The sequence below is a fragment of the Hylobates moloch genome, unplaced genomic scaffold, assembly GCF_009828535.3.
Source record: "Hylobates moloch isolate HMO894 unplaced genomic scaffold, HMol_V3 SCAFFOLD_8, whole genome shotgun sequence".
Lineage (NCBI taxonomy): Eukaryota > Metazoa > Chordata > Mammalia > Primates > Hylobatidae > Hylobates > Hylobates moloch.
In genome coordinates, this window is record NW_026652283.1 from 88,247,123 (window position 1) to 88,273,882 (window position 26,760).

Genomic DNA, 26,760 nt, shown 5'->3' on the forward strand with positions numbered 1-26,760 from the left:
AATGTCCTGAAGGAGAGAGCAGACCTTTTCCACTCAAGCCAGTAGTATATCATGGGGGCAGAAAGAAAGGCTGGAGACCCTCTGGGGGGTCTACAACAGCAGTGGATCTCAAAGTGTGGCCCTAGGATCAGCTGCATTGGCATTTCCTGGGAAGTCGTTAGAAATACAAATTTCTGGCCTCCAACCCAGAGCTGCTGAATGAGAGACTCTAGGGCTGGAGCCCAGCAATCCATGCTATTACTAAGTTCTGAAGGAGACTGTGATACCTACTTACATTTGAGAACCACTGTTCTACAACAAACAAGGGAAACTGGATCCAGCCTTCAGATGCACTTTTATTGACCAGTGTAGTGTTTTGAACATAACTAGTTTCCAACGTTTCAAAATGGGTGCTTTTTTTTTTTTTCATGAAAATCCACATTTCTGGCTTTTCTTGGGGAAAAAAAATAGAAAAATCTAGACACAGGGGACTCACACACCTATTTGGAAATAATTGTCTGGGGCTGAGAAGAGGCTGCCATTCTGAGAAGGGTCACAAGCCCTCCTGGGAGCAGCGGCCCCTCATTACCTATCTCACTGGCCAGCTTTGCTTCTTTCCACCTGGAGGCATTTGAGCCATTGGCCTGTGACCTATATAATGTCTGGTGTCATCTCAAGCTGAAGTTCATTCAACACACATTAGCTGAACGCTGAGACTTTCTGCTGCCCTCATAACCTTCTCTCCCTGACTCTTATAATTCTCTTCCCACTCCATCCTCAACTCCTTCTGCTTTTTGCTAAGATAGAGAAAAAGGAATAGACTTAGTGTTCCCAGACTTAGCACAATATCCAGAGCACAGCCATGGGAGTCAGTTAATATCAGTGAGAAAGAGGTTTATTTGTTTAACCTTCACTCCCCTTTGGTCTTACTCTTGAGAAAGTGTTCTCATTATTGCATTCAGAAAGGAAAGGACAGTGCCCTTCTGTTAGGCTTAGAAGGCTTTTGTCTCGGGTTTGGGGCTCACAGAGGTGGACAAGCTCATCTTTCAGCAGCAGGTGGCCCCTCAGACTGGGATTGCCTGGGACATTTGATACTCATCGACTATCTTCTCTGTGCCAGACACTGGGCTGGGCTCCCAGGAAATGTACAGGAGATGGGATCCTTTGTCTTTTTCTTTTGGAGAGGGTTGGCAGGTCAGCAGGTGAAGGCCAGCCTTGCACTATCAACCCCAAAGAGGTAGTCCTAAATGCTCCCTTGCTGGTGGCAGACACTCTACCCTTTATAAAGTAATTCCTTTGGCTCCTTGCTGTGTCTGTTTTCACAAAGGTAAATATTTCTACATGGGATCCATTAGGTCAATTGGTGATCCTGCAAGGTGTAGGTTCTGGGGAAAGAATAAAAATAAAAACTGGAGTGTGAGGGGCGTGAGTAGAGTACATGTGTGGGAGGGAGGGTTGGCCCTGACCTGAGTGACCAAGGTACCCTCAACTGAAGACAAACTTTCTCATTTGTGAATGTACATCTCTAAGGCAGCTTGTGAGCCATGCACTCACTGGGCCTGACTCTCCACGGGGATCCAGTGGTGACTGAGTAGGAATGGGGCAGAGCAGAAACAGTGCAGGATTTTTCTGATGGGTGCCTGTGGCCTCTGACTACTTACTGGGGCCTGTTCACTCAAGGAAGCAGAGGTGAAAGAGGTGAGGTAGGGCCTGGGGCCAGGTGGAGCTGTGGGGATGGGGATTGTGACAGAAGGCTGACATAAGAGTGAGGTCAGGGAGGGGAAAGATGGAGAAGGGGTCTGGACGAGGGACCAGGGACAAGACAGAGCCACTGAATGATGAGCTCCACGATGGTGCTCCCTCCAGCTTGACTGGCCTCTCGTGGCTATGGGCAGCCATTGAATGGCACCTGCCATCAGCAGCCACATTCTTCAAAAGGGATGGGAGGTGGAGAGCAGGCAGGAGGCATAGGAATCAGGAAAAGTAGCCATTAAATGTAAGTTTCACCTCAACCCTGCAAAGCTTGAGATTATATTCCCATGTGGTTGAGGTATCGGTTGAGGTCAGTTTATCCTTTGCAACCAAGCAGAGATGGCTCTACCTCTGTTGCCAGCCTACTCCTCTCACCATGCTGTCTGTGATGCCCCGGCACTGGGGTGCTTGTGGCCATTTCTCAACTCCCCTTTTCACTTCCACTCACCTCCTAGGGCCACTTTCCTCCCGCTGCTCTGTGCTGACTCTCCTCCTTGTCCCATGCCCAACCTCCCTCCTATTTTGCCCTAAACCACTTTTTTTTGTGTGTGAGTAATGGACTTTTTCACATGTTTGGGAGCTGCAGATAGTTTTTATTACAAACAATGCAAAACAATACTAGCTATTCTTGATGTTAAAAGTTTTCTGTTTACCAGACCAGCGCCCATACCTCCTCTTCCCATCTCAGTTTCTCGTCTCTACCTGCCCACCTGATTCTCTCCCAGGCCCAACATTGCTGACACTTTTTTCATGCAGAGCACGTTAGTGACCACCTCATTTCATGGTCTTCTTACAGACCATTCTCTGGGAGTCTCACCCTCCTTACCCAAAGTGGCCCATCACTTTGTAGTTTCCTGAATAAATGTGAGAGATGCTGTTGCCAGCCAAAATGCTACAACCATTTTACAGGTAAGGACCCTGAGGCTCTAACAAATTAAGCAATCTGGCTGGACACAGTTTCTGGGCTACTTGGGGGAGAATTCTGAAGGGGATCCCTGCCCACCAGGAGGCTGGAGATATGGAGGGGCTGGCTGTGGTGTGGCGGGGTCTTGCCCTGCTGTTCTCCCCCTCAGGACATGAGGCTCATCTCCTCCCATTGCTTGCTCTTTCCAAGCAAGGTCATGCAGGGAGGCTCTGATGCACTCGGCTTCCTATTAATTTGCTCTTTGGGGAGAATAACCATGGGTGTTGGGTAGGGCCAAAGTGCTGTGCTGTCAGCAAGTTCCATCTCTGCAGCGATAGCCAGCCCAGCACACTTTTCTCAGTTTAACACACCGACGGGTACATTGCACCTCATAGCTCAGAATCAATAAAGTCAAGGCAATTTCCTTAACATGCCATCAATAAGAGATTATGGAAGGGGGAGGGTTTTCTTTAGAAGCTAATGCCTTACTAAAGTTCAAATGAGGCAATATATAGTAAAATAAATTCAATCTCTGTTTTCACTCCTTGCAATTTTAGTGGAGGCTAAATGAAATGGAACTGTGTTGATCCTAACCCGTTCAATATATCTTCACTTCCTAAGAACCAAGGTCATTTTTACCTTCATGGGAAGGGAGGCAAAATATAAAATACTCACCCATACTGAACAGAAACGCATTTGCAGGTTTTTGAAAGCCAGGTAGATGACTGATATATTATGTAATTCGTTTCATGGCACAGCCGAATGTGTTTTATAGATAGTGTTTAACCTTGCCAATTCTGCTCAGAGATAATCCCCCTTCTGAGGATAAAAATCATATATTCAACATAAAGGGAAAGGTTGGGAGGAGAAACGCAGCATAATGTATCCTATACAACAGATAACCAGAAGTTGCTTACACAGAAAGAGGATCAGAGCAGGTTCATTGCTGCTTTGCCTTATTAGCTAATCATCATGTTATGCTAATCAGGAGTGAGGTGATAACCTCTTGAGTGGCACTGTGGCAGTGTGCTGCTGAATGACAAAATGCACCCAACGCTGTGTGGCAGGCTGGCATGTGGGCAATACACATACCACAGTGGGACAGACCCTGGATTGAATTCCTGCTCTATGCAGTGTGCCATCTATGGCCTGGGGTAATTTGCTTAACCCCTCTTAGCCTCAGCTTCCTTGTTTGTGAAATGGGAGTAACAACACTCATTTCAGTAGACAACATTGGTTATTTACCTATCATCCATTTCCCTTCTTCCTCCTTTCCAACAGATTCGCAATTTCATTCAGCTTTTCCCAACTTTTACTTCCAAAGAGAAATCTTGATTCATCTCTAGCAGTATATGAAAGTCCGTGGCATCTGTTAATGGTTCAGAGAAGGGCATGTGCTCCCAGTTGGTCCAATTAGACTGGAAGAGAGGTGTTTTTACTTTCTCCTGGGGGGATATGAGCAAGGAAACACATTGTCCCAGTGGCCACTAGTCACTGTCTTGCATCCACACAGGAAACTAGATGACGTGAAGGCTGACACATCAAGTGAGAGCAGCAAACACTGAGATGGAAAGGCCCTAAGTCCTTAATAACCTCGCTGACTGTGCTGGTCCTGGAAACAACTGTTTTCTGGACTCTCAGGTATAGATAAATATTATTTATCTTAAAATCAATCATAAATTTATTTTATTTTACTATTTTATTTTTATTTATTTTTTTCATCTTCTCAGAGCAAGAAAGGAATTATCAAGCCATTTCCAACTGGGGTTTTTTGTTACTAGTAGTCCAGTATGTTCTAACTGATAAACTACCTCAAAGGACTGTTGCAAAGATTAAGGGGGAAAGGTCTGTATATAGGGCTGTCCAATTGACACCTCTGTGATAATAAAAATGTTCTGTGTCTACACTGTACAATTCAGCAGCCACAAGCCACACATGACTGTTGAGCACTTAAAGTGTGGCTAGAGTAACTGAAGAACTGAATTTTAAATTTATTTAATTTTCATTAATTAAAATTAGAAATTTTAATTAATGCCTTACTAAAGTTCAAATGAGGCAATATATAGTAAAATAAATTCAATCTCTGTTTTCACTCCTTGCAATTTTAGTGGAGACTAAATGAAATGGAACTGTGTTGATCCAACTGTGTGGTCCAGCACAGATCTGTAGAATCATCTGGTACAGTATCTGAAACCTAGTAGGAGTCAATGAATGTTGGCTTCTCTTTCTGTGTCCCCTGTAACCCCTGCACACCTCTCTGAAAACTTACTTGGTCACAAATGTCTCAACAGGTGGCAACAAGAGCAGGAGGCATTAATTTTGGAAGTGAGGGGAGCCAAGCATTTGAAAGAGAACTAGATTTGAGCGTCAGACCTGTATATATGTTTCCAATAACAGCGTTTGAACTTTGTTCCTAGTCTAGTTATCCAGTGAAGCCAGGACTCTGTGTTGTTGGAGTCCCAAGAAAAAGCCACTTCTTGCCATTGTGTATCCTTTGCCAGTGTTATGCTTTGGACTGCATAAGAAGCTGGTATGCAGGTAAGTGCTGACTTAGGACTTAGCAGAACACTTCTAGACAATTTAACAAGCCAGTGAGTATGACAAAGGTCTCCTAAGAGCCTCAGCCTTCTGAGGGTTCATATCTATGAAGCAGCTGAGGCTTGGGTGGTATGTTCTGTGCTGTGACCATTTTAGCAACCATCATGGCAGATAATGTCACCTCATAGAATGGCCTTCAGAAGGAATTCAGGACTTGGGATCCTTCACTGGGTGACTGGGACCAATGTCTGTTTCCTGCAGGTCACGTTCATTGTCATTTGCTAATTCACTTCCTGTCCTCATCTTTATTCCTCTACCAACCCCATCTTCCCCTCTACGTCCAACTTGGTACCACTTGGCAGCTGTTTCATTGACAGAGGGAAATATCAGGGTCCTCATAACCCAGCCAGTGAAATATCAATGTTTAACATGGTTGGGGAAAAGAAAGAATTTACTACATCTGCCAATCCTATCAGGACTGAAAGTATGGTGTGCCCAGAGGCTACAGAGTCTGAAGGAATGTGTGCTGTTGTTGGCTCCCCAGTACCTAGGCATGTTGGATTCAGAGTTGTCTGCATTTGGGGGGTATTTATTCTTTTAAACAACATTTTCATTGAGATGTAACAAAATAAAGTGCACAAATCTTAAGTGTACATCTTGACGACTCTTTTTGACGATGATACATGCACCTTGTAACTCCCTCCCAGAATAAGAAATCCCAGCCCGTATCTTCCCTCAAAAGCAATCACTTTTCTTATTTCTGTCCCTATTGATTGGTTTTGCCTGTTCAAGAACTTTGCATTATTAAATCATGCAGTTTCTCTGCTCAAAATTTTGTCTGTGAGGTGAATCCAGATAGTTGCATGTAGCAAAGTGTGTTCTTTTCCATTCCCATGTTGTACTCTACCGTATTGAATATACCAAACTTTATTTATCCATTCCACTGTCTCTGGACATTTGGGCTGTTTCCAGTTTTTGGTTATTATGAATAGGCCACTACATACATGTTTGTACATGTGTTTGGCAGACATATGCATGTACTTTAATTGGGTTTATATCCATTAGTGGAATTACTGGGTTATAGGTTGTGTATGTTCAGCTTTAGTAGATACTGTCAATGTTTCCCAAAGTGATTGCACTGATTTACACCCCATAAACAATATATGTAAGTTACAGTTTCTCCACATCCTCACCCAAACTTAGTTATGTCAGTCCTTTTAGTTTTAGTTATTCTTGTGTGTTTGGCAGTTCTGGTGGAAATATATTACTAGATTTTGAAGCTCAAAGACAGAGGTTGGAAAAATATGGCCTGCAGGACAAATCCAGCTCACTATTTTTGTACACACAGTTTTATTGGAACATAACCATGCTCATTGATTTATAAATTGTCTGTGACTGCTTTTGCACTTAAACAGTCAAGCTGAATATTGCAACAGAGACCATATGGCCCACAGTCCTTAAAATAGCTGGCCATTTATAAAGTTTGCTGACCCCTGCTTAAAGTAAGTAGTTCATGAAAAAGGCGGTTTCAGTAATCATTGTAGACATCTTGTTGCTGTTTTCGTGGCTATATGGGGCAGGAAATAAGGCCCAACTGCCCAGCTGTTATGCCTTGGTACTATGATGCTAGAATGTTTTACAGAATTCAGAGATATTTATCCCCGCAGCAGAACAGAGCTTGGGGCAGCAGAACAGAGCTTGGGGCAGTCAGAGTTCCTGAGATGATCTTTGATTTTGAGCAGCCTCAGTGGTTTGTCCCAGTGTGTTGTGTAAACACAATTTCTATGTGTACCATGACTTTTAAAAGTTTGGGAGACCCTAAGACAGTCCACAGCAGTGGTCTTCATTTTCAGAAGCCTGCCAACTGGCTTCTATTTGTTTCTGCTCACTGAAATAACAAATCCTGGTTTTTAAAACATTTTTCTCAAGTCTTCATTTTTTCTTAATCTCTTTGTGGTATTGGATACTGTTTACTATCCCTTCTGCAAAACACTTGTTCGTCTTGCCTATATATTAATTATAACACTAGTTAACATTCATTGAGTCCCTACTATGGGACATAAGATTGACATACAGCATCTTAGCTGTTTATGACAACAACCAGACATAGTAGGCATTGTCACCCAGACTTAGAGTTGAGGAAATGGTTCCAGCAAGTCTCAGTTCCCAGCTGGTAAGTGGAAAAGCAGGGATTCAAGCCTGGGTCCACGGGATTTGACTGTCAATACTCCCTAGAAGGTCAGTTGTTACCTTTCACTGCATGATCCTGTTGCTGTTCCTCTAATTTTAAAGATGTTCTTTTGTTTTTCGCTTTTGTTCCTTCAGCTGTCCCCTAACTCTTGTTTCCCCCAAGGCTCAGACCTTAATCTCCTCTTTTTACTCTACACTCTTTCCTTTAAGGTCTGACTTATGGTTTTAACTTTAACTTTGATCCTGAATGTGAATTAATATGGATTTTTCTGAGGGTGCTATGAAGACTTTACATATGGTTTCTCATTAAGTCCTCAACATACCCTGAAGGTCAATGCTGCACTCACTTCACAGAGGAGAATTGAAATTGAGAGGGGATTATTGACCTGGCTGAGGGGCATTCAGTTGGAGGATGATGAGAGACAGGACACCTCAAACCCAACTCTGTGATGACCCCAAAGCCCATGAGTATGTAGGACACCCCCTACCCCACCTGCATTTCAGAGATATCTTTGAATTTGAGATTTAGGACAAAAGCCTTCAAATTCATTCATTCTGCGAAGAAGCACTGAGCCCTTGATATGTACAAAAAAAAGCATCAGAGGAGGCACAAAAAAAGGGTGCAAGAGAAGTAGGAGAGGAAGGTTGAGTGTCAGTCAGGTCATTTCCCTGCTTCCTCCTTCTGGATCTAGTTTTCTCATCTGTGAACGAAGGGCTGCACCTGTGAACAAAGGGTTGCACCAGATTGGTGTTTCTCAGAGGAAGGCATTACTAGAAGGCCACGTACATTAAAATCCCAAAGGTACTTATTAAAAATTCAAATTCTCAGCCTTACTTCTTACAAGTTCCCTACTTCCTACAGGATATGTCTGTTTATATATTTCATCAAGAACTTGAATACAACATGTCTAAAAGCAAACTCACCTTTCTACTTTACTACTTCATGCAAGTTCTGCCTTATAGATTCTCTGTTTCCCACTGTTCTCTTGGCACCTATGTTGATGGCTACAAGTCACCCCGGTTTTTAGATTCCCCAATCTGTACCTACATGCTGCCACCCAACCCCACTAGATTTTGATATCTCCTGTTTATATATTCATGCTTCAGGTCTTGGTAATGCTTTTTCTATTTCCTGACACCATGCACAACCATCTAGATCACAGCCCCTTTATCTGAGTCTCCAGCAATCCTTGCCTGTCCATTTCTTCTGAAATTTAGTGAAGTGTCACCTGCTTTCACCTATCTGATTTTGTATCCACCGGGGCTTGTACATGTCCCATCAGGTCAGTGTAGACCATTCATTATCATCTCTTATGGTGGCTCTCAAACTTGCCTGAGCCTTGGAATAAAGTGCAGTCTTTCCCCCAAGCAGGTTTCTGACCAACATCTGATTCAGTGAATCTGAAGTAAGCTCAAGTATTTGCATTTTATTTTATTTTTTATTTTTTATAAACACAGGATAAACTCTGCAAGGAATTTGCATTTTAACAAGTACCCTTGGGATTCTAGTGCAGGTGTCCCTCTACCTCACTTTGAGAAACACTGATCTGATATACCTGTGCGTTCTCAGGTGCAACTTTTCCTTCACAAAGGAGAGCCCAGAGACCCAAAGGAGGTGGGGCAGAGAACTGATTGGCACTCAACCCTCATCTCCTGCTTCTTTTGCATCCTTTTTTGTGCCTCCTCTGATGCTTTCTTTGTACATATCAAGGGCTCAGTGCTTCTTGGTAAAATGAGTGAATGTGAAGGCCTTTTTCCTAATATCTCAAAATTCTCTGGTTGTGAAGTTAAGAGATGCCTACGAAAACTGCATGAGGTCTGTCCTCTGGTAGGATATCTTGGGTAAAAAATGGTGGGACTGAGGGACATTCTACAAAACACCTGACCAGCACTCCTCGAAATTCTCAAGGTCATTCCAGACAAGCAAAGTCTGAGAAACTGTTACAGCCAAGGGGTACATAAGGAGACAGAACAACTAAATGTAATGTGATATTCTGGATGGGATCCTGGGACAGAAAAAGGACATTAGGTAAAAACTTTAAAAAAAAGTCCTTTAATTAATTGTTTAAAAAGAAGGGGTAGAGAAGGAATCTAAACTACTCATGCTGTCTTCCCTTTAGCGCATGGGGAGGTAGATTCAGTCATGACCTCAGTCAGGGTCAACATCTTAGCCTGTTCACAAAGTCGACACTAGTTGTGTTTGCAAAGACTGACACTAGCTCAACTATTGCTTTGTTCCCTCCCCTTGTTTATTTTCTGAAGGCTTAGATGGCACAAGTGGGTCATTGAGAGAAAGACCTTGACTTTGAGAGCTGGTGGAAAGACAATGCAGTAATTTCAACAGCACTGGGTGCCAAACCTAGCCCTGACATCCATCATCTGTGTGACCATAGGTGTGTTACTTAACCTTCTCATAAGTTGAATGGAGGTGACAGTACCACTCTTGCAAACTATTGCATTTGGTGAATGTAGACCGACAGGGCATAGTAGAAAATAGCTGGAAGATGGTATTTTACTTAACGTATTTTTTGGTCAGGGATTGGGAGTTTCAGATTGGCTAAAGATAGTAATTCTGGGACCTCTCAGAACTTCTGCCTCCTACTTGTTTTCCAAGTTGGCCTCTGTTCCATCCCTGCAGTGCTGGGGGTGAACTTCCTCTCAGAAGTCCCCCAGTTCCCCTGTCATGCTTGGCTGGGCAACCTCAGCCATCACTCAGACTTCTGGTTCCTTATAAATGGAACATTTATCTGCGCTGGTCCCAGATGTCATTTTTATTGGTGTCTAAAAATAAAAATAATAGTAATTTCCGAAATGTCAGTAGCCTCAACCGAGCCAGCTGGAGTTCTTCCTCTGGGCATGCTGTGAGAAGCCATTCACACCACGTCCAGATTGCAGACTTCTGACCTACCATCAGCCTGTTGGAGTGAGTGTGATGCCTGGGAAGAAAGTGCAGGCCAGCAGTACAGGAAGGAAGCTTCCAGTCTGTGCCCAGATTGCTGGGGCTCTTCCCCATCTAGCTTGCTCCCTCTTTAAGGTCATGGACAGGAGCAGGGAAGGAGGGTAGAAGGAGGGGAAGGAGGGGAGAAGGAGGGGAAGGAGGGGAAGGAGGGGAGAAGGAGAGGAAGGAGGGGAGGAGGCAAAAGGCAAGAGGCAAGGGAGGCGGGGAGGGAGAGAGAGAGACAGAATTAGAAAGAAGACCCTGACAGCTTAAAGGTGAAAGAAGTAGTGCTGGCAGATAAGTAACAAACATGGCTACCTCCTGCATGAGATGCCCATGCAGCTGATTAGATTTAGAACCGTTCTCTGATGCACTCCGTGCCACGTGAGGGGAAGATTTACAAGTGCAATTCTCAGAGATGCTGTTCTGGGGAGTTATGGCATCTCTGCACAGTGCAGCCAGGGAGGCCAGGAAGGTCTCATGCAATTTAAAACACTCCATAGATCTTTCTGAACAGAAAGATCTTTCTCCTTCTTGATGCATCTCTGCGGTCGTTGGCCAACAGAGGCAGGGAGTGGGTTGAGGACTGGCCGACCCCTGCCAGGTGCAACACTTCTAGAGGGTCTCAGGCTCCACTCTGGGGGGCCCCTAACTTAAGCAGAGATGCTGGGATCCTCCTTGAGTAAACTCAGTCTTGGTCCAAGGGGCCTGGATTCCCAAGGGCTGGTGTACGTTTTAAATGTTTTTAGTTACTTAAGTAATGCTTGAAAGCATTCTCCTTGTAAAAAGAACATTAAAGCAGTACAGAGAATCTTAATGCATCATTCCTAAACCTTCCCCCACCTCAAGAAATAACTACGGTTATCATTTAGTCGGGCTTTTCTCAGAACTTTTTAATGCATACCTATCCATATATATGAATGCGGGGGTTATAGCTCAGGGGTAGAGCATTTGACCGCATATATGTGAATACATAGAAAAAATATGTTTGTGTGTGAGGTTTATTTCGTTCCTTCCTTTCTTCCTCCATTCTTGTATTTTTCTTTTTCTTTACCTTTAAAAAATACTTATTCATATAGGTGTTTGTTTATTTACATAATGGTATCTTAGTGTATGCAGGGTCCCATAACTTGCTATTTTCATTAATCAATGGAAGTGCCAGTTCAGGCATCCTCTGGGAAGTGGACACTGAGAGGAGTTAGGAGTATAAGGGGTTAATTGGGGATGATGCCTGTGAAAGATAAAGGTAGAGGGAGCAAGGGAGCAGGGCTGAGCAAGGAGAGCAGTCTGTGATGCGGGTCTGACAGTCTCACCTGCCCAATGGGAGCTCAGAGTTGACATTGCCCTTTGGAGGATTGCCTCATTGGGCAGAAATGGCCAAGCTTTAGTTCCCCAGCCATGCTCCATCACCTGCTGGGAGACTCCCTGGAAAGCATGGCCTCAACTCAAATGCTGCAGTGAATCCTAAAAGCTCCGCAGCTGGAGACTATTAGCTCACTGCACTCCTTGCAGCTGAGTGGCAGTTGCTTTCTTGAAGGGAAGTCTGAGTGGCACAGCTCCATGGCTGGCTCTTGGATCTTGGACTCTTCATGTGAGGTATGTGTGTCTTTGTTGGAGCACGTTCCCTGAGTGGGTTTATTACAATTGACCTAGCCATTCCCCTCCTGATGGACACTTAGCTTGTTTCCTTCTTTGCTATAATGAACCATTTGGTAATCACCATCCTTGAAGAGGACTCTGTGCCTTCCTTCCACAGCAGGAGCAGATAAGGGCTCCTTTAGGGTAAATACAGGGAGAAGGAATTTCTGGCTCTAAGGATGCCCATTATGAATCACAGACTCCAGGCAAATTGCGTTCTTGAGGGGCTGTATACAATGACCTTTCTCCCTACGGCAGGGGTCCCCAACCCCTGGGTCACAGACCAGTACCAATCTGTGGCCTGTTAGGATCTGGGCTGCACAGTCAGAGGTGAGCACGGGCGAGTGAGAATTACTGCCCGAGCACTACCTCCTGTCAGATCAGTGGCAGTATGAGATTCTCATAGGAGTGTGAACCCTATTGTGAACTGCGTAGGCAAGGGATCTAGCTTGCACACTCCTTATGATAATCTAATGCCTGATGATCTGTGGTAGAACAGTTTCATCCCAAAACCATCCCCCTCCCCAATCCGTGGAAAAATTGTCTTCCACGAAACCAGTCCCTGGTGCCAAAAAGGTTGGGGGCCGCTGCTCTATGGGATGGGAAGCCTGCATTTCTCACCCCCACAAGAGGCCTGAGTTTGATGAGGGATTTCTGCCTTTGAGGTTGGCCATCCTGTACTGGGCCTCTGACCCTGTTTGTCCAGGCTTTGGCTCCTGACACCTGCTGCTGCTTCCTCAAAAGATTCCTTTACCTAAACCTTTGTCCTGTGTTTGCCTGGCTGGCCTTTGGCCAGCTGAAGTGGCAAATGTAGGGTTTATAATTGTGAACTCTAGAAACAACTAATAACATTTAATCCCAGCTCCTGCCATTACTAACTATGATGCTGGATGAGTTACTTAACCTCTCTTTGTACCTCAGTTTCCCCATATGTACAATGAGGATAATAATAGTACCTACCTCACAGGATAGAGTTAGTACATGTGGCATGCTCAGCACCCTGCCTGGGACATAGGAAAGTCAATGCAATAAATATTAGCTATTGCTGTTATCTGACCATCAGGCTTGGACCTTGGCACCCTGCCAATTATAAAGCCAGTTTTTTCCAGTGCTGATTCTTATTTCCCAATGTACTGCCCTTGTGAATAATCTCCCCAAGTGGGTCGGCACGGTAGCTCACACCTGTAATCCCAGCACTTTGGGAGGCCAAGGAGTGTGAATCATTTGAGGTTAGGAGTTCGAGACCAGCCTGGCCAACATGGTGAAACCCCATCTCTACTAAAAATACAAAAATTAGCAGGGTGTGGTGGTGTGTGCCTGTAATCCCAGCTACTCCGGAGGCTGAGGCAGGAGAATTGCTTGAGGCTGGGAGGTGGAGGTGCAGTGAGCCAAGATTGCACCACTGCACTCAAGTCTGAGTGACAGAATGAGACTTTGTCTCAAAAAAAAAAAAAAAGAACAGGCTCCCGAAGTTCTAGACTGGCTTCAGTTTTGGTCTAGGAAACATGATCACCCCATTCTTTCATCTGGGTTGGGATATGCTACTCTCTCTGTATCAGCTTTCCTGCTCAGACCCTGCATACCTTTCAGCCTCCTAGATGCAACCCCTGCACTATCTGGTAGTGTGGCATAGTTGGATAAACACATGATTTTCAGCTCTTTTTTTCCAAATCTTAGTTTGACTATTTTGATTCCAAAATACAGCAAAACTCCAGTTGTTCAAATATTGACTCTAAAACATGTGAAACTTAGTTCCCTCATCTGTAAAATGGGGTTGGTAATATGACCTACCTTATAGGGCTATCGTGAGGATTAAAGAAAATAACACATACAAATAAATTAATGCTGTGCTCATCAAATGGTATTAACACTATTATCTCCCCCAAAACAGACTATTCTTCAATGCTGTTCACTTGCACCTCTGAGTTAACTGAGGACTTAGCGCTTCCATTCTTACTATAATCAGACGTGACTTGTATTTAGTTAAGTGTATAATAACAGGGCCTGGTATAAAGAGGTAGGTAAATTCTGAATAGGACAAAGATGGTAAAAGCAAAGGAATCAGAGTGTCAACAGCAGAGTTAGTTTTCCTCTCTGCTCAAGCAAAACATCTTCATTGTGATGTCAATATAAGTACATGCTGCAAGCTCAGTGTGGTGCAGAGAAATGTGAAAGTGTCCCCGTCTAAAGAGGACAAGGGACTACCCAGCTACCACTCACCATTATCTTCAAGATCTTGGGCCCAGCATTGTGAAGGTCAATTTTCAGAAAAAGAGAGAGAGAGAGAGAAAAAAACGGAAGTTAGGATTTTTATGAGAAACTTCTCAATTTTATGACATTGACAACTAATTCAAGTGAACCCAGCCAGCCAGTTGGTGCTTCTGCTTTAGGGCATTTCTTCACAGTGTGACCATAACTTCCCATGTCACTTGAAAGCTGATGGAGCTTTTCTCTCTAAAGCACATGGTAGCTTCACAGGTTGGTAACGTTTAAGTGGCAATTATGGGACACTTTGGAATTTCAGTGGCCAGCATTAAACACTTCCTTCTTTCGGTTTCCTGGTTTTATTTCTCCTGGGGTCCTGTTCCACTTCTGTTAATTAGGTCCTTCCTTCCCCACTTTCCACAAGGGCAAGTGATCAAGTGGGCTGCCTGGCTCATAATATTCATTGAATAATTGCAAAGTTAGAAATCCAGGAACTTCTTTCCCCCAGAAACTCTTTTAGTTTGTATCTTTTTTCCTGGAGTGAAATTAAAGCAATGTTCTTGCAACCTGTTTAACCGGATGGAGAGCAAGGCTTCTCTGGGACCACAAATCTCCCTTTGGTCCTCCTCTTTGTATCTAGGGGGTTGCGTTTTTCATTTCCAAGGGCTTTATTTACAAGTTGCCAAAGCTCCCTTCTTTCTGGCTCTGTCCCTTGTCTATGTCTGAGCACCAGCTCGTTGTGACACACTGAAAAGTGAAATATATTCTCTGCATATTTATGTTTAGGGCCTCCCACAGAATTCTGTGAGTGTAGCCAGAGCAAGGACTCGGGGTCTCCAGCCTGGTACAGGACCTGGGGGCGAGGGGTGGTGTTCCTAAAGGGCTGGGATTGTTGCTGTCCCAGGATAGGGTAGATGACTCCTCCCAAGGGCCACCACATTGATTTACCATCTTGATTTACTCTGCCCACCCTACATGTGGAGGAGATACAGAGCTATTTTGCAGGATGTTTTTCCTGCAATAGCTTCTTTTCAGCAGGGGAAGCCTTCCTTTAAACGACGTTGTACATAAAAGGCAATAAGTAAAAGAACGGAAAGAGAAGCTGCTCTCATTGGAGATCCTGGCATGCTCAGCCCCTCCTCCGCCCTCCTCCTAATTGGCTCCTTAGACGCTCCTCGGCAGACTCTGAGGTTCTGCAAAGGAAATTGGTGTTCAAGTCCGAGTGCTTCTGTAGATCATTCCTTCCCCTTTGCAGGGAGGGATTTATAACTGAAGTGAACATTGTGCCCTGCCCAGATTTATTCAGGTCCCTTTATCTGATCTGTGTGTCTCTCCCTGGCTTTGGTGAATTGTTGCTTCCAGTAGTGGAGCACTGCCCTCCAACTCCTGGAGTCTGTCTGCTTAGGAGGTGCTGGGAGTGCCAGGGAGTTTACATCCCAAGGGTAACTGCTGACCAATGCCCAACTGGGGAAGGCTTATGAGAGCCAGCTCCCTTCCCTAAAGCTGGGTGGGGAGGAGCAACATGAGATGGAACTTACATGCCAGGGCTTCCCCGAGGGATCAGGCTGAAGCTACCCTCTGAAGGATTTTGCCTGAAACCACCAGTCTTGTTTGCCTTTCTCTCCGTCTTTGTCCTGCTTCCTTCTTTCCCATACTAATCTTTCCTGTGAGCATATCCTTAATATATTACCTGTATCCAGAAGCCGGGCGCGTTGGCTCATGCCTGTAATCCCAGCACTTTGGGAGGCCAAGGCAGGTGGATCACGAGGTCAGGAGTTCGAGACCACCCTGGCCAACATGTATTAAAAATACAAAAAAAAGTTAGCTGGACTAGGTGGCGTGGGCCTGTAATCCCAGCTACTCGGGAGGCTGAGGCAGGAGAATTGCTTGAACCAGGGAGTCGGCGGTTGCAGGGAGCTGAGGTCGCGCCACTGCACTCCAGCCTGGGGACAGAGCGAGACTCTGTCTCAAAACAAAAACAAAAACAAAAACAAAACAAAACAAAAACCCTGCATCCAAATCCTCATCTCAGGTTCCCCCCAATTCTGGCTATCTCTCTCATGCTGTGTACTTTCCCAGGGCGATTCTTCCTTCCATTGGCTAGTCTTCAGCCAACGAAAGGTACAAAGGGGCCTGTGCAGGTAGGCTCCTTCACAGGTACAAAGGGGCCTCTCCACCAGTGGCCTTTCAGGATCAGGGCAACTGTTCAGTTGGGCCTACAGCCATTTCTCTCTGCTGTGTGTTGATTTATTGCAGGGAAGCACAACTCACTGGCCAATGTTCAAGTTATCAGGGACTTTGTTACCTTGGAAACACAGGGCTAGGAGGCTGAGGAGCCAAGCATGCCTAAGTCAGAGAGCTGGTGCCTGGGGCATCTTCTGAGGTGAGGACAGCTTCTTTGGGGCATCTGCCAGGACAGAACCCACTTCATAGCCTGCTTCTTCTTTTCGCATAACCACTGACCCTCACTCAAAATCTGATGCTCATTAGAAGTTTGAAGATGTGTCTTTCAGGCTTTTGATTAATAGTTTCCTTTATTAATCCAATTTAATGCCAGGGCATTTTCCCCATCTCTAAGATACCAAAGAGCACAGCAAAACACAGCCTTTCCTTAAGGCGCTACATCTGTCTGGCTTTTATGTGGTTAAGGTCTCATGTGCATTTCTCTTGGGCCAGACAGTGAGGGAAATGAGGGAGACTGACATGACCTTTGGGTGCCAAAAGCCTTTCTTGACCCCTGCAAGGCTGGGTTAGGACTCTTACTAAGCATCCCCACAGACCCCTACTGTATCGTTTCATATACCATTTTCTAATTGCTGATTTCCTTGTCTAGTTGGTGAGATTGAAGGAAAACCTCTAGGTCTGAAGGATTTAAAGTCACTGAACAATAATATTTAAAAGCAAATCATGATGCCTTAATCAAGTGGTAAATTGTACTTGCTGGCTTTGCCCACTTGGCAACAAAAGAACAGTCCGGGGTGAACATGAGAATGTAATTTGGACATGGAAGAAAATAGGTCACTCTTCATATTCATAGACTGTGTTTTTGTTTTTGTTTTTGTTTTTGTTTTTGTTTTTGTTTTGAGACGGAGTCTCGCTCTGTCCCCCAGGCTGGAGTGCAGTCGTGTGATCTCAGCTCACTACAAGCTCCGCCTCCCGAGTTCACACCATTCTCCTGCCTCAGCCTACCCAGTAGATGGGACTACAGGCACCCGCCACTACGCATGGCTAATTTTTTTTTTTTTTTTTTTGTATTTTTAGTAGAGACGGGATTTCACCGTGTTAGCCAGGATGGTCTTGATCTCCTGACCTCGTGATCCACCTGCCTGAGCCTTCCAAAGTGCTGGGATTACAGGCGTGGGCCACCGTGCCTGGCCCACTGTGTTTTTTAAATTGAAAAAAGTCAGGGCACAAGATCTCACACATGCTTATGGGAACTATGAGAGAAAACAGTTGTAAATGCAGAATAGGTTGCCCTTGTCATTAAGCCAGCCATGCCTCAGTTTCTAGCCCCATAGCTCTCCTACTGCAACCCTGGTCCTACCTTCACATTCATCAAAGGTGATGGAGACTGGATCACTCCCTTCTTCTCCATCCCATTCCTGCCTGCATCCTAGGCAGTCTTGGGTGATCCTGCTAACACCCTACAGCTCCTTGATCTGCTCAGTTCTCATGGCCTTCCCCCTCCACTCTTCCATGCCTGTGGCACCTGCTGGACATTGTCATCCCCAGAGCTGCTATTGACTCCACCTGCTCCTCTGAGCTCAGCCTCTTGACCATCTTTGGCTTCTCAGTCTCTGATTTCTTCCACATTTACTCTTTGACTTAACTATGCTTTCATTTGTATGTGTCCTCTCTATCTGGGGGATTCATCAGCTGGTCCCCGCCTGGCTTTACTTTCGTGCTTATCTTGGGAGGCATCACATCATCCTTGGTTTGGCCAGCACCCTCATCTCGCTGCCCCTTAGCCTGCAACACCACTCTGCAGACCTCATCCCCGCTCTCCACTCTTCTCTAGTCTTCTCAGGGCTTCTAGGGGCAATCACAACAGTCCCGTCCGTACCTTCAATACTGCCCAGCACGTATATAATGTGCCCAGTTTCTTCTGCCCTGTCATCGCAGCTGTTCCAAGCCCATTCTCAGGTCTCACAGAGAACAACGTGCTGCATTACAGAAGAAAAGAAGTTTCTGGCATGAATTCTTCCACTTTTACCCCTATTTACTGCAAACCCTATTGCACCTTGTCTCCTCCTCTTCCCTCCTGTGCTGTTGCTGCTTGTCTCCTGTCTAGGGAAATCAGGTCTAAGGCTACATATCACTTCTTCCAGAAAATCTTTCCTGTGCACCCTCACCTCTGCTGGCCAAGGCTAGGTTAGGGTCTCCTGCTGGGTTTCTACTGAACCCTGATTTTCACTCCATCCCACCACTTTGTAATGGTTGATTTACTATACATCTCTTTTGCTGGGCTGTGTGAGCTCTTTGAGGGCAGAAGCAGTGTTTTTCTTGTTTTCTTTTATATACCCAGCACCTGGTAAAGCACCTGGTAAAGTAACTGCTTGATACATGTTGTTGAATAAATGAATCTCATTTTCTTTATACATAGTTTATTCACCTGCATTCAGGATCCCTTCCCTTCCTGCCTCTTTGTGCTGTCAATTGTTCCTTTTCTGGGCTGTGTCCTCAACCTGCCTTCTGGTGGTGTTTTATGTACAACTGTTATTATTGTTATTATTAATGATATTATAGCCACTGTTTATTGGACACTTACCATGTTCAGGCACCTTGCTAAACACCTTACATGCATGCTGCAGTTTAACCCTTACAATCATCCTATGAGGGTAGTATTATTATTCCTACTTTCCCAATGACACTTAAGCAGAATTAAATCTCCTTTAAAGCAAAGTCCTTCCTAGACTCTGTATGCGCCTCCACCTAATGTCATATATCTTCATTACGTTTACGCCATGTTTCTAAAGTGTCATCTCTACCAGCTGTCTCCCCATTCTGACCCCTCTCTTACTCCTAGCTCCCTGGAACAGAGCCCTGTCTGACTATGAAAGCTCCCACTGACGTCACCAGTGACCTCCATGTGGCTAACACAGTGAATGCTTTCAGGCTTATCTTCCCAGTTTTGCAGCAGCAGATGACACTGACTGGCCACTCCCCTCTGTGGTTCTGTTTCCTTCCCAGCTCCCATTTCCTCTGGCCCCATTAAGTGTTTTTTTCCCAGGGGCTCAGTTCTTGGCTCTTTTATTTCTTGCTCCATACCCTGTCTCTAAGTATTCTTTGTTTCAGCTTAACTAAAAATCCTGCTGGCATCCCAGGCTGCTCCCCTATGCCCTAGAACCATAGGACCAAGGCTTCTGTTCCACCTTGATAACCCTTCCACAGAGGCCAAGCTCAGTGTGCCAATCGTATCTTATCCTTTACTGCCTCCATCTCAACATGTCTCAACACCTACTCCTCCTCTTGTATTCCTTAACTTAGCCAAGGATACTATCACCTGCACAGTGACCCAAGTAAAAATGTCATCAAAATTTTTGGTGACATTTTTTCTTCCAGCTTATATCTAACCAGCCACCAAATCCCATTTATTATTGCTAGGCTTCTCTCATGTCTGTTCTTTTCCCTCTCTATCTTCATTGGAATTGAACCGTGTTTTGACTGGTTAATTACAGTGGTGCCTTGAATGCCTTTCTTTTCACCCAATGAGTAGTATTTTTTAAATAAAAAGATAATGACATCTACTCTGCTTTATTTCTTCAATGGCTCCCGATGCTTAGCATGACTGTGAAGACCTTTTTTTTTTTTTTTTGAGACAGGGTCTCGTTCTGTCATCCAGGCTGGAGTGCAGTGGCGTGATCTCAGCTCACTGCAGCCTCTGCCTCCCAGGTTCAAGCTATTCTCCAACCTCACCCTCTTGAGTAGCTGGGATTACAGGTACCCACCACCATGCCTGGCTAATTTTTGCATTCTTAGTAGACATGGGGTTTCCAGGCTGGTCTCGAACTCCTGACCTCAGATGATCCACCTGCCATGGTCTCCCAAAGTGCTGGGATTACAGGTGTGAGCCACTGCGCCTGGACAAAGACCCTCCTTGATCTGAGCAGTGATGATTTTTGTAGCCCCATTTCCTGCCTCCACCCCCAGTCTGTGTCCACCTCCCCACCTGACATTATGCACGAGTAACATTGACACACATGCCCTCCTGAGAATCAGTCAAGCTCTTCCTCCCCTCTGAATCTTTACCTCTGTTCTCTTTCTCCTACTCGATGACTGGTCCAACCCTTCCTTGTTCCTATTTTGTGCATACTTCATTATAGATGTTACCTTTTTGCATTACAAATACTGGAATATCTCTTTGTAGCTCCTAATTAGACCATGAGCATCCAGAGCACATGAATTCTTAGGGTCAGAGGCAGATCATATAGGCGACTCTCTGGGTTTAAAACCGGAGATGCCAGCAAAGGGCATTCTTGGCACCATCTTTACCTCCCGACTTTCTGAGGAGGAGCTCAGGAACTGTGGGAAATCAGGCAGATGGTGTTTGGGGAGAAAAAAGAGCTGCCATGATATATCCAATGGGCAGATTTGTATTTTGCCCCATCAGATATCTTAAAACCTGCAGGTTTTAAAATTTAGTCAAGAAGTTAAGACCAGCAACCCAGAAGGTGCCCTTGAATGTTAATATCCAGCCTTTGTGGGCAGCGTCTATTTGCAAATCTCAGGTTTTTAACTCCGTTTCTTCCATCTCCTTCAAAGGACCCCTGATCCTGAATTCTCCCAAGGAATAAAATCCTGATCACGGTGCTCATGAATAACTAAGAATGGGCTGTTATTACCTGAGCTTGAATAAAGGGTATTTTTTTATTCCTCCAAGCTGTTCCTAGCCTCCCAGAGGTATATAATCCATACTGGAGTCTGGGTACAGAGGGGTTGAAGTAAATGATCTTTGATTAGCTAAAACATTGGAATTCATGGAACTTGGAATAATCTCTGACAACTACAAGCTTGTCCTGAGACATTTAGTAGGAAGGTAAATGATAGGGTGGGGTTTCATCTTTGTCTTAACTTGAATATTTAATGCCTAGAAATGGCCTTTTAACCTTCTTGTACAGGTGCCACCACCGTGTGAACATGACCGGGCTAGCCTGCTGGAGAATGAAAGACATGTGTCCTGACCACCCTGTCATCTAGCTGATAGCAAGCTCTTCCCAGAAAAAAGAGCGACCTGAATGACTTGCATTGTCTGCAGGCTCATGAGAGAGCTCAGCTGACACCAGAATAATCACTCAACTGAGTTCAGCCTAACTGGTGACCCTCAGAATAGTGAGCTAAATAAATGGTAGTTGTTTTAAGCTGCTAAGTTTTGGGATAGCCTGCTTCGAAGCAAAAATGAGCTGCTGGTATCTGTGAGGCTCATTTTCATGCCACAGCTCCACTGACTGACAAGGAGTAGAGCTCCTTGGAAATGGTCAATAAAAGCACAAAGCATTAGGGAATGGAGCCAAGTCTCAGGCTCATAGGTCACTTAACTAGAGAGAATCAGGGACGGAATGGAGGAGTGGGCTGATGCTGCCAATGAATTCAGAGCCGAGTCCAGCAGTCAGGGTTGTTGTTATGCCTGCAAAGCCCCAGACCCACCTCCTTTCCCTTAGGGGCAGGTCGGGTGGCTCCTTTAGTTCTAGTCTCTGCAAAACAACAAACAGTGTTTTGTGTTTCAGTCAGAAGGGAACTTAACATTTTACAAGACAGCCACCAGTCTTACCACAGGAGTTCTTAATTTGTGGAGTTTCAGGGGCCAAGTGGGAACAATGGCAGAAAGAAGAAAAGTGTCTTTGGAGTGAACCTACTCAGAGATGCCAAGGCCTTCTCGCTTGAAGGGCAGAACATGAAAAGTAGTAATTTGCTCTGGCCCAGCCAGGGGATAGAATGTTAAATGTAAACAGCTGTTTGCTTTGTAATGGTCTGGTCTGGAAGGCTCCATGACAGGGGCGAGTCATAGAATTTTAGATCTGGAACAAGTATTAAAGGTTGTCTTGTGGGAAATCTCTGTCTTCCACTTGAATGCTTCATTTTATTTTTATAGTTACTTACACAAGCAATACCTTGTATACATTCAACCCGCCCTCCAACTGTGTGGGTTATGCATCCTGTATTCAACCAACTGCAGATAAAAAATATTTGAAAAAAGAAACTAATAAAAAAACATAAAAAATAGTACAAATAGGAAATACACTAGAACAACTATTTAGACAGCACTTACATTGTATTAGGTATTATAAGTAGAGATCATTTTAAATACACAGGAGGATGTACATAGGTTATATGCATGTAGTTCCCCATTTTCTATCAGGGACTTGAGCATCCTGACAATACTGAGGGATGACTGTATTCTCAATGTGCAGCATTCCCCCTTCATGCCATGGTATCTAAGCCCACCCTTGAAGAAGAAGCGAGTGAGCATCCTCACAGCCCATTTCTACAAAAATGGATATATATTCACAGATCTACTTTTCCATTGCAACATTATAGGATTATATAAAACTGCTGTTTTTAAATTCGATTTTTTTTTTTTTTTTTTACCAACTGATGTGTTTTAAAGATCTTTCTGTGTATATACATAGAGGTTGAATTCTGTATATATACATACAGGTTGAATACAAAGGCTGCATAGTATTCTTTCATATTATTAATAATATTATTATTAATTATCCACACTCTATTAAATACTCCATTTTTGATGGGGAATGTAGATTGCTTCCACTTCTTTGGCTATTGTAAATCTCAAAGCAAGAGGCAAGGACTAATGACTCATGCCTGTAATCCCAGCAATTTGGGACACTGAGGCAGGAGGATCACTTGAGGCCAAGAGTTCAAGACCAGACTGGGCAACAAAGCAAGACCCCCGTTTCTACAAAACAATAAAATTAAATAATAAAAATAAAAAATAATAAAAATTAGCCAGTCATGGTGGTGCTCATCTGTAGTTCCAGCTACTCGGGACCAGGAGGATTGCTTGAGCCCAGGAGTTTGAGGCTGCTGTGAGCTGTAAACACGCCTGCACTCCAGCCTGGATGACAGAACAAGACCCTGTCTCTAAAAAATCCAAAAAATTAAAATAAAGCCAGAAACATTTTTGTGCATAACTCTTTGAGCATTTCTTTCTTTTTTTTTTTTTTGAGATGGAGTCTCACTCTGTCGCCAGGCTGGAGTGCAGTGGCGCAATCTCAGCTCACTGCAACCTCCGCATCCTGGATTCAAGCGATTCTCCTGCCTCAGCCTCCCGAGTAGCTGGTTCTACAGGCGTGCACCATCATGCCCAGCTAATTTTTGTATTTTTAGTAGAGACATGGTTTCACCATGTTGGCCATGATGGTCTCGATCTCTTGACCTCATGATCTGCCTGCCTCGGTCTCCCAAAGTGCTGGGATTATAGGCATGAGCCACCGCGCCTGGCCCCTCTTTGAGCATTTCTGTAGGATTCCTAGAAACAGAATAGATAGAACAGATGGCATATATATTTCTAAAGTTTGGAATAATTTGTTTTTAAATAATCTCAACTTGGTGCCTGCTCTAGGGAAGTTATTTAGCTACCTTTTCTTTTTCTTCAGTCAATATCTATCTATTCAGGTTTTGCTTCTTGTTGAATTAATTTTTAAAATGTATTTTTCCCCAGGAAATCATCTATTACACACAGATTTTCAAATTTGCTGTTATTATGTTTTTATACATGTAGTGTCTTAATTTATAAAAATCTCCTCTTGGACTCATCCTCCATTTTTGTCATTTATATTGTTCATGTCTTCTAAATTTGTTTCCTTCATTAGATTTGCCAGAGGTTTACCTGTTTGTTGGTCTGTTAAATGAACAAGTTTATTGATTATTCTTTTGTTTTCTAGCCTATTAATTTCTGCTTTTATCAGTATTAAATTTCTCTACTCCTTTGGAACTAGTCTGTAGAGCTTTTATATAATTTTCTGGGTATTAGGCTCAGTTCATTTATTTTTAAGAGTTTTAGTTTTCTAACATATGCATTTAAAGCTGTAACTTTTCCTTTGAGAGCTGCTTTTGATGTGTGGTATTCTCATGTTTGTTCACTTTTAAATAGTAATAATTTCCATGTTAATTCTTCCTCTTATCCAAAAATTGTATTTAAAACTGTTTAAATATTCCTAAGCAAATAGATTTTTTGGCTATCCTTTAAATGTTGATTTCTAATTTTATAGCATTGTGGTCAGAGACTATGGCCTATATAATTTCTGCATTGGGGAATTTTTTTTGTTGAGATTTTACTTGTGTGTTTGTGTATGTATAAGGGGTTTAATGCACGGTCAACTTTTGTGGAAATTTTATGTGGGTTTGATAAAACTTCCTTGTTCTCTTTCTTTTCTCATAAAGTTTATTACTACAGCATTCACATTCTCCATGTTGGCCAGGTGCAGTGGCTCACGCCTATAATCCCAGCACTTTGGGAAGCCGAGGCGGGCGGATCACTTGAGGTCAGGAGTTTGAGGTCAGAAGTTTGAGACCAGCTTGGCCAATATGGTGAAACCCCATCTCTACTGAAAATACAAAAATTAGTCGGGTATGGTGGCACACGCCTGTAGTCCTAGCTACTCAGGAGGCTGAGGAAGGAGAATTGCTTGAACCCAGGAGGCAGAGGTTGCAGTGAGCCGAGATTGTGCCACTGCACTCCAGCCTGGGCAACAGAGTGAGACTCCATCTCAGAAAAAGAACAAACAAACAACAAACAAACAAAAACCCCCAAATTCTCCATGTCTTTAAGGTTTTGCTTAATTTATAAGAGAGATAAACAAATATTCCTCTCTGATGGTAAACTTGTAGATTCCCCCCCTAGAATTTCTATCATTTTTGCCTTGTATATTGTAAGTGTAAAGGTTTATATCTGATGTGTCTTTTGGTAGTTGGGCTTTTTATCAATATGAAATACTTCTCTTTTAATGTCTTTTACCTTGACTTTAATTTTATGATATTAACACGTTTTATTTTTGTTTACAATTTTCTTGAATTATCTTTTCTATTTCTTTATTTTAAACACTCCCACTTAAGAGAAGCCATATAAACTAGTGAGTAGGATTCAACGCCCATCTTTGTCATTACCTGGTTCAGAAGCCTTTAGCAATTTACTTGAACCCTTTGTGCCTTAGTTCCTCCTCTATAAAATGAGAATAATAATAGTTCTAGTTCATAAACTTGTGTGGATTAAACATAGAGAACAATGTAAATGCTTAGTAAATATTAGAAATTATTATTTTATGTGTGTCATCTTAAACAACATATAGCTGGATGTTTAAAACCCAATCTGAGAATCTCCTTTTTTTAAGTGATGAATTTAACATATTTATATTTTTTAAATGTTTTAAACGGTTTTAAAATTTACCTGCTTTAAGTGTACAATTAAGTGATGTTTAGTAAATGCACAGAGTTGTACGATTGTTTCTTCCTTCCAATTTTAGAACATTTTTATCATTACAAAAATATATCTTGTACCCATTTTCAGTTACTTTCCGTTCCCACTCTCAGGCCTAGATGACTGCTAACCTACTTTCTGTCTCTATAAACTTTTCTTTTCTGGACATTTTACAAAAATGAATCATATAATATGAGGCATCTTGCCGGGACAATTAGGGAAGATTGTGTTATTAAAAAAAAAAAAAAAAAGCATCCAGATTGGGAAAAAAAAAGAAACAAAACTATCTCTATTTGCAGATGACATGATCTTGTATATAAAATTTTAAGAAATCCACTAAAAAGCTATTAGAACTAATAGTTCTTTTTTAAAAAATCTGCCATGATGCTTATTTTTTTAACTTTTAGGTTTGGGGGTACATGTGCAGGTTTATTATATAGGTAAACTCATATCACAGGGGTTGGCTGTACAGATTATTTCATCACACAGGTATTAAGCCTGGTACCCAATAGTTATTTTTTCTGCTCCTCTCCCTCCTCCCACCCTCCACCCTCAAGTGGGCCCCAGTGTCTGTTGTTCTCTTCTTTGTAGAACTAATAGTTGTGACGGTTTTTTAGAGCAAGGTTGCAGGGTACAAAATCAATATACAAAAATCAGTTGTATTTTTATATACTTGCAGTTAATCTAAAAATAAACATTTAAAAATTTCATTCACAAAAAGAATACAAAACTTAATAACTTTAACAAAAGAAGTACAAACTTATACTCTGAAAACTATGAAACATTGTTGAAAACATTACAATTATATGCCCTTTATTATTGAATTGTAAATGTTCTTTATATATTCTTGATATAAGTATCTTATCAGGTATATGATTTGCAAATATTTTCTCATGATCTGTGGCTTGTCTTTTCATTTTCTTAATGGTGTCTTTGAAGTAAAACATTTTTCATTTTGGAGAAGTCAAATTTATCACTTTTTTATGGATAGTTCTTTTGATATCATATTTAAGAAATATCTGTCTAATGCTAAATTATAAAGATTTTTCTCATGATTTAAAAGTGCTATGACTTTAGTCCTTATATGTAGATCTATGATCCATTTTGTGTTAATTTTTGTTTTATGGTGTAGGATAACAGCGTAAAATCATCTTTCTGCATGTGGATATCCAGTTGTTTGAG

At 43.0% G+C, this 26,760-nt stretch overlaps 1 long non-coding RNA gene across 1 annotated transcript; it reads left to right on the forward strand.

Moving 5' to 3' along the window:
* Nucleotides 1–1,822: 1,822 nt before the first annotated feature.
* On the forward strand, nucleotides 1,823–21,544 carry LOC131383966 (uncharacterized). The gene is made up of 4 exons (XR_009214382.1): nucleotides 1,823–1,975; nucleotides 4,149–4,276; nucleotides 5,053–5,173; nucleotides 21,263–21,544. It is a non-coding gene; the product is annotated as an uncharacterized LOC131383966 (long non-coding RNA).
* The last annotated feature ends 5,216 nt before the right edge of the window (nucleotides 21,545–26,760 follow it).